General features: G+C 35.6%; 1 long non-coding RNA gene across 2 annotated transcripts; it reads right to left on the minus strand.

Moving 5' to 3' along the window:
* Positions 1–496: 496 nt before the first annotated feature.
* Positions 497–3,367, minus strand: LOC147761455 (uncharacterized). Of its 2 annotated transcripts, none has more exons than XR_015334810.1 (3): positions 3,099–3,367; positions 1,583–1,680; positions 497–1,171 (listed from the first exon to the last, which is right to left on the minus strand). It is a non-coding gene; the product is annotated as an uncharacterized LOC147761455 (long non-coding RNA). The 2 variants fall into 2 exon arrangements; XR_015334811.1 differs by lacking the exon at positions 497–1,171 and adding an exon at positions 1,456–1,474.
* Between the last annotated feature and the right edge of the window lie 4,232 nt (positions 3,368–7,599).

Raw genomic sequence — 7,599 nt, forward strand, 5'->3', positions numbered from 1 at the left:
ATACATAAACGTTTGGACCCCCCTGTCCTTTGGTCCCATAAACATATACATTGAGCCAGTGCCTAAGCTTTGTGACTGGTTTTAATTTCTTTAAGTAGCCTATCTTTTTCTCTCACATGGTATAATTTTAATATCATAATGCATTAAAGTGAAATATTAATCAAAGGTTGAGGCAATGCCACGACATGTCAGTTTACTTAATACTCTTAATAAATTTATCTTGGAAATCTCCCTTTTTATTTTCAGGAAATTTTTGACACATACTAACACTTCTTATTTGTCGGTAAACAAGTGCACAGTGCTAAACATTAAGAATAAATTCTATTCATTCATAAATATATTTATGTACAAAATATATCAGAAATTTTAGTATTAACTGAGCTCTTTAAAGTGAAACAAATAAAGATGAGAATTTTGAATTTCAAACTATTATTTACTATATTAACTTAAAATATCTTTTAAGCCAACTCTATACTCAAGCATCATGATAGTAGCATCTGTGAGTAAAACCATTTTATTATATCAATAGAAGAACAAAAACAAAATTTTACACATAAGCAGTAATTAATGAAGTCATAAGAATGATTAAGTTGCTATAGTTTTCCAAGTTTTATGCAGTCTGTGTTGGAATTTTTTTAACCGTGCAAATAGAAATAATTATATTCTTTTTTATCTGACCTGCTGATACCAGTCTGTGCCAGATACTATTCCACTCACAGGCCAGCAAGGTCTGAGAATCTAATGGGCTGAATGAAAAAAAACCCCTAGAAGATAAAGTGGCTAATTCTTACAAATAGGATAAAAAACATGGGATTTTCAAAAGGTTATTATAAATCAAGACAACACTTAGTAAGAACATTTATAAAATGAACTGGAGTACATTTACTGGCAATCAAGTAGACTGTTATACCATGGCACTCAACAAATTATATATAGGTTTTGAATTTTTTTTCACGTGACAGTAACATAAAATTTATGTCAACTTTTGAAATGTATAGAGTCAGTTAGGTGACTGAAAATATTTTAAAATGTCATGAAGGAGCACTATTAATTTAATGCAATCTCTGTTGGCCAGTCTTATCCAGTTTCTTCTCCAAAAAGGACAACTCAAGTGAGAATTTCTTCTTTTCTTCTGCCTGCCAATGCCATGCCACTCAGAAAAGAGAGAAACCTGTAGGTTAGAAAAAAAAAAAAAAAACATAATAATAGCATTATGAACTACTAGTATCCATGTAGACATTATGGAATTACGCAGTGAAATTTAATGTGTCTTGTTATGACTTGACTGAAATAATGTTCACCACATAAATGAACAATTTACAACTAAATTTATGTAGAATACCAAGATTCATGATCACAAGCTAATAACCCCAAGAAATTGAAAGAGATTGTACTTATTACAAGAAATTATTTAAATCCGCCCTGGTTCCTCAGTTCTGACAGGACAATAAGGGGATTTCAGAGAGGCTGGTTGCTAAAAGGAAAATGCCCAAGGTTGTTGTATTTTGAAAAAAAATTAAAAATGGTACTGTTGTTAGTGAATGTTTAATGCATCTTAGGCATTATGACAAAAGTAACTTACCCCAGACACACTGACCTCCAGTCCTTTTTTCATTGACATTTTTAAATTTTTTCCAGCCTGACCATAATTCATATATTCAATGCAGCCTTCTCCCATATCTATAATAGAAGAAAAAAACTTGAGTAGTGTTAAGATATGCATGTAAAATTCATTATCAATTTTGAGAGAATTTCTGTTTCAACACTGCAAGATGAAATATTTACTTTCAAGTAATGAATAAACCTTAATAGAGTTCTATTCTTTTGTAACCACCAAGGCAAAGCTTCTTTCTTAAAATGAACTGAAACATCCAAGCTTGCCACCTAACATGCCAAAGTAGTGAAGTATAATTAAAGTAGAGAAGCAAGTACCCCTTAATTATAGAGGTGTCTTACACAATAAGGTGTGTCTTACACACCTTGACTCAAAGGGAGATGTGTAGTGAGATAACAGGTAAAGTAATTGGTGGAGCCTAGGTGAACTTAAAACCTTAAGACTTTAAATTAAGAAGCACCAGGATTCATGTGTGTTCTTTTTTCAAAGGTTTAATATGAATTAAAACATATATATGTAAAAAGAAGACTAAATGAGTTTAAAATAACTATACCAAAGACACTGTGAAGTCAAACTTCCCGTTAGACCGCCATGATGGAAAATGCTGAGTGGAGGCAAAACTTTTCCATTCAAAATAACTGAGCACCTTACTTTAACAACAAAGTTACCACTCCAAAGCCACCCACCATGGTGAGAAGAAAAATGATGACCAACTGTCATGATAAGTCTTTTTAGATTTAAACATGAAAAAGGTAAAGGCCAAAATGGTACATTTACCCATAACACTAGAGTAAAAAATTGGTATTCTGAACAAATCAGGTTATTTTTTTCAAGAAATATTGGAGCAGTATCCATGCAATATATACCACGCCACGACCAAGATGTTCAAGAATCTAAACACACCAAATTTTTTTATAATCTTGCATTTGAAAAGTACAAAAAGCGGTAAGGCTTTTGGCCGTAACAAGCGTAACACTTATTGGTCGGAACTCATGAAAATTGTCAATTGTCGTATCCAAGCTAGACCACATGTAAAATCGCAAAAAAAAAAAACAATACAGCTCAAGCAAGTGTGTTGCACACATAACAATTTGTTAAATTTTATGACTGTCATGTGACACAAGTTTCAAAAAGTAGGAGGAAAATGTCTTTTGGAGTAATTTTTTTTCGAAATATTAACAAGATGGCGGCTTGAGCATCTGCTTGTTATTCGGCTACTGAAAGTGCACCTAAGTTTTATTCTTTGCTATTGCCACAAATTACTTAACAATTGCAACTGTATAAAGACCAAACTTTCTTCATCTGATACTATATTTATAGGCACTTGTTATGAGTGGGAAATATTTTTCGTGCAATATTTATTCTCCACACACCACCTCGCGAGATCAACGTGTAGCTGGGCACTTACACAGTGAGACCCTACGACATAAAAGTTGCAATTTATCTTCATATTTCGTGTAGTTATGCATTTAAAAGCACTTACCTGTTTTTTGAAAACCTTGTCCAACGTAATATCATATAAATTCTGTATTTCTCTCATTTTTTAGAAACTTGGGACTCCGTTTCTGTTTCTGTCCTCAAAAATCAACAGACGAAGGCACAGATACTAACAAACGAGATTTAAACGAGAGCAACAATTAAGCGTAACAGAGATAGGCATCCATTGTTCTCTGGGTTCTATTCATTCCGACCAATGAGAGACCGTAATACGGGCTCCGCCCCCACGCGTGTAATCTCCTTCTGTTATAACTCCTTGCTTAGAGTAACTGATGAAATTATGTTCGTCCAAGGTTTTGAAAAAGATCGTTTTACTACCATAACAAGTATTACGGACGCTGCCTGGCAGGTCTGTGAGTTGTTAATACACAGTAGGTACTGACAGGTACTGAAATCATAATCAGAATAATGGATACATGCATACCTATTGTAGACGACGCGTGTCACACAGTTGCCATTATGTAATAGTCAGAGCTTAATCACTGTGTTTACCCGGCAAGAATAAAGCTAACCTGAACTGATTGGTTTTCAGAGCACAGAACTCGCCAAAGGACTGCTGGCACTAGGGATGAAGAAGGGAGATTTTCTCACCATTACAAGTGTTCCGGACGCTTCATATGTATGTATGGTATATGCTGCAGCACAAATTGGCGTTGTCTTTAACGCGGTAATTACGTTATATTATCTCAAATTATATGCAAGTTTAGCAGCAAAAACACAAAGCATAGAAAATTATATTCAAATGCATTTTCAAAGAAATTACAAAAGTATGACAGTTGTTTCTGTTGTCATGTTAAAGCCCCTCTGGCGATCCATTGGTTTTCCATTGAAACAAAAAATAGGGAAACAGAGCAAACGAACAATATGTGGTACCTCGATATGAAACCAGACAACTTTTGTGTTTTTAATCTCCAAATATTAAAAAAATCAATTAAGTTCATAAATAGGCCGGGAACAAGAACTTATTATATAGCATATTTTATATTAACTATTATTGAAGATCATAATAATAAACGAGTCGCATTTCAATGTACTCCATGCTATGGTCTTTACTTAAAAATAGCAAATTTTACGAGATTACATATTGCATCGTATTGTTTGGTTCCATTACCTTGCTTTCAAAAATTAGAACAGGCGCTCCAAAACCGGGAGAAACTGGAGAAAGTAAAAGAAATTATATTGGCCAAGTTCGCCCTTGCACAAGAATGTCCTCGCAGCATTATCTGCAATTAAGCTTCCTACGATTTAGAATGTATTTTGCAATATCATTTTCAATCTGGCCCATGAAGAATTTTATTAATCAAGAGTGGGGGAGGGGTGAAAAATCCCAATTGGGGCCACATATAACACTATAAATACAATGGGAATCCCTTTAAAATGAAGGTAAAATAAATGTTATTCTAAGGAATTCCGACGGATTTACTTTTTACAAGATAAAATCACTCGAACATTTCTAATATAAATTTTCAAAAAGAAACCAGAGAGCAAATGAAATTAAGTCAACCAGACGGTAAACACCGGCAGGCTTTGTCAATTTCACCAACTTCTCAAACAGCGCACTTTTCGCGCATGCGTAGTTGTTTGAAGCCTGTGTTGGGAAACAGTAGAGCCTTCAGGTCTTTAAAAAACAAATGAAATAGAACACGTGTGTCATACATTCATCTTATCATGTAAGATCTGCCGATGTGACCTTATGTTCCAAAATAATACACCGACGTTATACATCGATGCAACTTCATGTCTTTTCATTTTAGCCGCCGTATGCGTACCGACCACGTTCAAAATTGCTAGACATAGCTCTCAATCAAGTATGTATTGCGACAAAATTTGTTAAAACGTAAATTCCAATGAAAAGGTGTGTTATTTCAAAGCAATCAACATTTTTAAGGTTTTGAATATGTTCACAAAAACTGACAATTTTGCATTGACATGAAAGATTCTGACACTATCGTCTGAGACAGTCAAACTTGTATTTTTGTTGAGTAATGTATAAAATTCGAAAAAAAAATCGTTTGTCATAGAACCCATGGCATCGATTCCTTATTTCAGTTAAAGTCAAAAACACTGGTGATAATAGAAAATGAGGCCGGAACAAATGTCGCTGCTTTGAAGGAACTTATTCCAGACTTGGAGACATTTGGTGGAAGAAACATACAGTCTGAAAGGTAGGTAAATCTGTTGGCAGACCCCCGCCCGCCCCCCCCCCCAGCAAACACGTCACATTCGGATCACGTGGATAGCACGTTGCTACCACATTATAACGTCATAGCCACGGATTAACCACGTGTTTCCCACGTTACGTGTTTGCTGGGCCCCTCCCTCCTACAGCATCAATAAAGAATGGATACCATCCGAGATAGTATAAAACGAGGCTTAATTTTAGACAATATGTGTCGTCCTGGAAAACCAGAAATGTGTCTGGATTTACAAATGGTAGGGCTAACTTGTCAGCTACTTCTCTCGCGGCACTAAACTTCTGATGACTATATATTATCACATTTATTTCAGGGTACCCCACCTGAAGACTGTTGTAATTCCAAACCTGTCCTGTGCAGCACACGGGTGAGTGTTGTTGTCGTGTTGTTCTGGATTGTTTTCAGTTTAGATAACGGCACTGGTAGACTGAGGAACGGGATGTGTGTGTGTGTGTGTGTGTGTGTGTGTGTGTGTGTGTGTGGGTGGGTGGGTGTGGGTGTTGGAAAAGGGACCTTACCTATATATTAACCTCTAATATCAGTCGCTCTTAAAATATAGTACGTATGTGTAATTAATCGGGTTACTGGCTGTTTAACTTCCGTCCTATTTCAGCACATATTGCGACAACTAATTTCTAACCACAAAGAGCCAATCTAATCTCTACCGACTCCCACACCCACTTTTATGGAGTGCAACTTTGTCTCAGACGGGAAGAAATATATTCACTAAAGACCTCCGCCAAGGGAAACAAGGGCAATTACTGACAGGAAGAACAGAAACGAAAATCCCTTTAGAATATTAGAAGACCCGCCTTGAGCTTCATAGATAACTTAGAACAAACCTCTAACGTTTCCGTAACTTGAAATTGCAAAGGGTTTCTCTATTGTAGAGGTGTGCTTTAAGCTCAGGGTGTTGAAGATTCGGATTCAGTTGAAAACTTCATCACTTCTTTCCCTTCTGAATTACTGCCTGTACTATTGTAATTTACATCAATTTCCCCAAAATACCTGTATGTGACATACATGTATTTTGTCCACTAACAAACTGACAACGCCGTTGATAACATGCGGCAACCTCCTTGGCGGAGGTACATGTACCAATGATGCGAAACCATCATTACACCCCCTATTGAGCTATTATGGTTCTAAGCGTGACATTTCCAGGTTGTCTCTTGAAGACGTCACCAAACTTGGAGAAGTGGTATCAGAAGAGGAAATACAAGCAGCACGAGACGCATTCAGCGGGGATGATCCAATTAACACGGGTCTTTCCTCAGTGAGTATATTGCCACCCTTCAACTTTTCTTTATCTGAAGGCACGTTTTTAAATAACAGTATTCCATCTTTTTTGGTCGTTCGATTAAGTTTGTTTAAAGACGCCATTAATCCATGAAGTGTTTGTTGGCAATACAATATCTTATCGCCAATTATCACCGAAAAGTTAGTGATACCTTAGATTTCACACTTACACCAGTAATGTAAAAAGGTCAAATTGTTGGCTGTAAAGTTTACATTTGGCTTACGTACTTGGTTTTTGTCCGTACCAATATTTAAACACTAGCTCAAAACATTAATAAATGAAAACGACGCATTGGTATTCATTGAGCATGTGACCGTAACACTGATGATTGTGACGGACATTCATAGCATCAAAAGGTATAACAACGGGTATTTATTATATCAGAGAACACTGTTAGGACCGTAAATAAAATCAAAGACTTAATTTATTACCTTTAACTTTTTGTTGGTATAACAGGGTAGTACTGGTGTACCAAAATGTTCCATCAACAGTCAGTTTAAGGCCGTGAATACTACCAAGTTTACCATGCTGCGAAGTGGGAATTTTAACGAGGTAAATCTCATATATTTTTATTTATTTTTTTTTCAAATAAGAATAATTTCATCTTCATTGTTTGAGATTAGTAAGTGTTCTGCGTGGTTTATAGATTATGCCCCCTAAAAAAGGATTTTCCTAGGGCAAAGGGTGATTTCCCATTTTAACCGATGATTAATGAAACCATCCCGACATTGAAATCTAGACCAGGTTTTTTTTAAAGTTTTCTTTTTGAAATAATTTCTTAAGAGATTATTACCGAGATAGCGCCATCTATGAAGGTCCACGTGGCCTGATGGCAAGTACAGATTCCAGAATAATTGCGATAACCACTTTTTTAAGTGATAAAATGATATTTTTTATATTTCTGTAAGTTGTTTACCATGTATTTATTGTGAAATGTGAATCTCATACGAGCAGTTATTATCCCTTAAAATACTTGTGTCGTGTTTCTCCAG

Source organism: Lingula anatina, chromosome 5 (assembly GCF_051362555.1).
Source record: "Lingula anatina isolate TDL-2025a chromosome 5, LinAna3.0, whole genome shotgun sequence".
In the NCBI taxonomy this organism is placed as follows: Eukaryota; Metazoa; Brachiopoda; class Lingulata; order Lingulida; family Lingulidae; genus Lingula; species Lingula anatina.